This window comes from Ursus maritimus, unplaced genomic scaffold (assembly GCF_017311325.1).
Source record: "Ursus maritimus isolate PB19 unplaced genomic scaffold, ASM1731132v1 scaffold_23, whole genome shotgun sequence".
NCBI classification, from domain to species: Eukaryota; Metazoa; Chordata; class Mammalia; order Carnivora; family Ursidae; genus Ursus; species Ursus maritimus.
The window spans coordinates 43,102,528-43,107,097 of NW_024424786.1; the positions used below are offsets into that span (position 1 = coordinate 43,102,528).

The 4,570-nt window shown below is 56.8% G+C and overlaps 1 long non-coding RNA gene across 1 annotated transcript in view; it reads left to right on the forward strand.

Annotated features, from left to right (window-relative positions):
- Positions 1 to 2,899, forward strand: part of LOC121104807 — a 29,830-nt gene extending 26,931 nt beyond the window's left edge. Inside the window, exon 6 of the long non-coding RNA XR_005837190.1 lies at positions 2,613 to 2,899. This is a non-coding gene — a long non-coding RNA (uncharacterized LOC121104807). The remainder of the gene's footprint in view (positions 1 to 2,612) is intronic.
- The last annotated feature ends 1,671 nt before the right edge of the window (positions 2,900 to 4,570 follow it).

A 4,570-nucleotide genomic window follows, 5' to 3' on the forward strand; every position in this document is an offset into this window, starting at 1 on the left:
TCCATCCATCCATCCATCCCTCATCTATCATCCATCCATCCATCCATCCATCCATCCATCCATCATCTATCATTCATCTTTCCATCCATCCATCCATCATCTATCATCCATCCATCCATCCATCCATCTATCATCCATCCATCCATCCATCCATCCATCCATCATCTATCATCCGTCCATCCATCCATCCATCCCTCATCTATCATCCATCCATCCATCCATCCATCCATCATCTATCATCCATCCATCATCTATCATTCATCTTTCCATCCATCATCTATCATCCATCCATCCATCCATCCATCATCTATCATCCATCCATCCATCTGTCCATTTATTATTCATCCATCCATTCATTTATCCATCCACCCATGTGTCCATCATCCATCCATTCATTTTTAAAGATGTTATTTATTTATTTGATAGAGACAGAGATAGCGACAGTGTGCATGCACAGGAGAGAGCACGAATGGGGAGAAGAGGGAGAAGCAGGCTGCCTGCTGAATAAGGAGCCCGACATGGGACTTGATCTCAGGACCTTGGGATTACGACCTGAGCCGACAGCAGATGCTCAACCATCTGAGCCACCCAGGTACCCCTCATCCATCCATTCATCCATTCTTCTATCCATTTGTCGATCACCCATCCACCCAAGCTCTCATCCTTCCTCTGCCCCCTTCCTTTTCCTCTTTCTTCGTCCAAACATCCATCCACTCATGCATCATCCCTCCCTCCCTCCTTCCATCCATCATTTACCATTCTTTCTTCTATTCATCATCTGTTGATCCATCCATCCTTCCATCATCCATCCATCCATCCATCCATCCCTCCCTGTATCCTCCATCCCTGCGTTCTGTGGCAAGCATTTTTCTAGGCTGGGGTTACAGGATAGACCTGGTCTCTGCTCTCACCATTGAATGGTAGCCACGGACACTGAACAAATCATTATACAGCTAATTCCACTAGAATCGTCAGGAGCACCAGGAAGGAAAATGCAGTGCCCACTGGGTGGATAGCTGGGACCTCACCTTATCAGATGGTCATGGTGGGTTTCTCTCCGCTGAGAGGGGTTGGGGTAACCTGGTCAAGGGAGTGGGGAAGAGTAATCCTGGCAGGGGGAACAGAGTGTGCACAGGCCTCTGGAGCAGGAAGGTCTTGGTGAGGCGGGAGGAACATGCAGAAGGCCGGTGTGTTTGTGGGGACAGTGGGGGACCATGCGGAGGCTGTCCAGGAGTCCGGGGGCCTAGGTCTTGGGTCAGGGGATGATCTTCTGATGATGCCGACAGTCAGTCAGTCACTCTGGGGGCGCAGGCTCGGTGTGGAGCCCTCCACTTTCTTCTGCACTGTTTGCTTTCTCAGAAGGTTACTCTGGAAGGGGACCTCAAGGTCACGGTGGGCACTCGGAGGCTTTAGATGCCGAAGCAGTTCTACTTTGACCAAGTCAGCTGAAGGAGCACGTGGGGCTCAAGTTAGGCGAGTGTGTGTGCTGCGAGCGAGTTCACACGCTCAGAGCTCCTGTGGGCAGGATCTGCGCGGCTTTTCCCTGTCTGTTAATGGTACAATCTGTTCGGACCTTTGGAACATTCCTCAGCTTTTATTTAATGTAGGAAGAATCATTTCTGGAATTAGCATATAAATTGGCCAAAGTCAGCAGCTCTGGAGACGGCGCTTTCCCCGGGTGTCAGGGCAGGATGGTGGGGGCAGGTAGTGGGGGGGGGGCCACGAGGATAACTCCGCCGCTGCTCCTGTTCTCCTTCAAGGGGCAAAGACAGCTCTGTTTGAAAACCTCTAGGCTCTCTCCCAGAATATGCAACTGGGGAAAGTGTACGTGTCCCGTCCGCGATGGCCGCGAGGGGAGGGGGGGCTCGGCCGTGAGGCAGGAGGTGTGACCCAGTGCGTGGGAATCTCTTCGGATAGATGGCTTGCTGAGGAAACTTTTCCCACAGGCCTGCCTCGTAGAACAAGGTTATGGAAAGGGGAAACCCAGAAATGTTCCCTCCATGATCGCCATGTCTGGTCGGGGGCAGATATTTGACACGTTTTATAGTGCTAGTAGTTCTTGGGCTTTTGGATAGGGGTGACCAGTTGATCATTAACTGTTTGCTACGTGCGGCCCGAGAGAGCTCTGCGCAGCGTGCCGATTCCGCCTACCCATTGGGCCATGGCTGGGCTGCCTGCTTCCCGCGGCGGGTGGGGTGCTGCCCCAAGGCCAGGGGCTGGGGCCCAGCGGGGACACTCACTGCTCCTCTCTGGCCCCGGCGCCCCTTGAGCCCCCATCCCCATGGTCCCCCCGGGGCCGTGCACGTGGGCTCAGGCCATCCCCGCTCCTGCGCGCCGTGTGCCGGGCAACCCTGGGGCGGGGTCCCCTCTCTTCCGTGCTCGGCCTCCGGGCCTTCCCTGTGGCCAGTGTTTTGGCATTCTGTCCCTACAGAAGATTCCTGCCCAAGTGAAGCTTTTGGCCGAGTGGAAAGTCTCTCAAATGGCTCCTTGCACACCAGAGTCGGGCCCTTCGGCCGAGGTGGGAGTTGGGAGGCCACACTTGTAATGGGATGCTTATTTTTTGCATTCATCTCATTTCCTACCAAGCTTCCAGAAATGTCCTTTTCTTGCAGAATCCAAAGGCAATTGCAAGGCATTAGATAAACATGCTCCCAGACCAGTCCTGGCTCGTTCTGCCACCCCTACCTCCGAAAGACAAGCGCCTCTCCAGCCCACGGCCCCTCGCCCAGCTCGCTGCTCTGCCTCCCCGCCGCCTCAGGCCCCCATGCCCCTCACCTCCGATCCTTCCCGGGCACCGCGGTCTCTGGGGGACACTTCCAGATGGCAAATCTGATCCCTCACCAAGGGCTTAGAACTTTCTATGGCTCCTCAAGATAAAAATCTAAGAGAAAAGCTCCAATCCCTGGTTTGATCCTCAAAGGTCCTACAGAGCCTGCCCCTCCTTTCCCCACCCTGTGTCGAGGCAGCTCCGAGGACACCCCCGGGCAGGTGTCACCATCCCTGCTCCCCACCTGCACACCTACTGTTCCCACTGGCTGGTGCAACCCGGACACCCTGTCTTCGGGAAGCCTGCTCTGACGGTGGGTCCTCGCACATCACTTTCTTCCAGGGGCCTGTCTTCCCTGTCCTATGGGCGCTCCTGGGCGTCCTTTCACTTCTGTGTGGCTCTGAGCACGGATCAGGACGAGTGGGAAGGCGCACGCCAGGGGGTGTGGAAAGTCTCCCACTCAGGCTTACACGTGCCCCCTCCCAAGGGAAGACGGATCCACAGGCAGTCAGCGTTGGGAGCCAAGGGCAGAGGCATGAGTACAAGGCCAGGGAGCAGCCAGACCTGGGCTCGGGCCTGCGCCGCCCGCTGTGTGAACTTGAGCAGGTTACCTAACCTCTCTGAACCTGACTTCACCGTCATGGAAGCAGGTGATACAATAGCATTTGCAGGGGGACCGGCAAGGCACTGGCCCACCCCCACCCAGTCAGTGCTCAGTGATGCTGTTTGCAGTGTGGTGGCCAGAGGTTGGTGGTGGGGCCCAGAACTCAGACTGGGAGTAAAAAGACAAACCTGGCGCCAGGAGGGGTGTTGTCGGAAGGTGCTGTTTTGTTCCTCTTCAGCCCTCACACAGGATGGGGGGGCTGCGTCAGGCACGGTTCCCGTTCAGCTCTGCCCCTGTCTTGCTGGGTGACTCGAGGCCAGAACCTGGCCTCTCTGGGCCTCTGTCCTCACTTTCCAAGTGGGGGGCTGCTGCCATGCGCTTGGGGGCTCCCTTGGAGCTGCCCATGGTGATACTGTGGGGTCCTCTGGGGTCGCAGGCCAGACGGTCCCTTGGCCACTTTGTGACCTCCAGCTGCCCTGGAACGCTGGCCCGATCACGGAAGCCCCTAGGCCTGCTGCCGAGATGGACCTGAAGCATGCTTTCCTTTCACTGGCCCCTGACTCGGGGTAGGGGAGAAAGTGCTAGAAACAAAAGGGCCCTAAGGCCGGCTTGGTCCATGGCGAGTGAGCAAAGCTGCCTTCCTTCCCTGGAACCTGACTCTGCGAGGGCCAGCTCAGTTTGACTGGGTCCTGGGGCCGCTGGGCACACAGCCGCGGTTCGGAGAAAACCCGAGAGCCGGAGCTTGCTTATCGAGGCTTTATCCCTGGAGACCCGAGCCAAGAACGTTCTTATTTAGGTAGACCCTGCCCGAAAGTCCCGCTGACACCCACCATCCCGGCGTCACTGTTAGCCGTCCCCCTGAGAAGTGAACAAACAGAGCGTCCCTGTTAAGATGAGGAAGAACATGGTTTCCTTGTGTGCAAGCCTCGACAGAGCCCTATGGAACATTCCTGTTCTGTGGATGAGAAGTCTGAGGCTCGCAGGAGGAGAGCTTGCCCCAGGTCGGCAGCTGACCTCTAGGATTCGAAATCTCATGGGTGGGATCTGAAGCCAGCTGGGGCTGCCTGTCCAGCCTGCCCGTGACCCTGACCCTCACACCTCCCCAGCCAGGGCATGCCTCTGAGGGCACTTGTGGTTTCAGGGAGTGCTGGGGGAAGGCCGGGGGTGGCAGGGGTCCCTGCAGAGGCACCCCCCCCCCC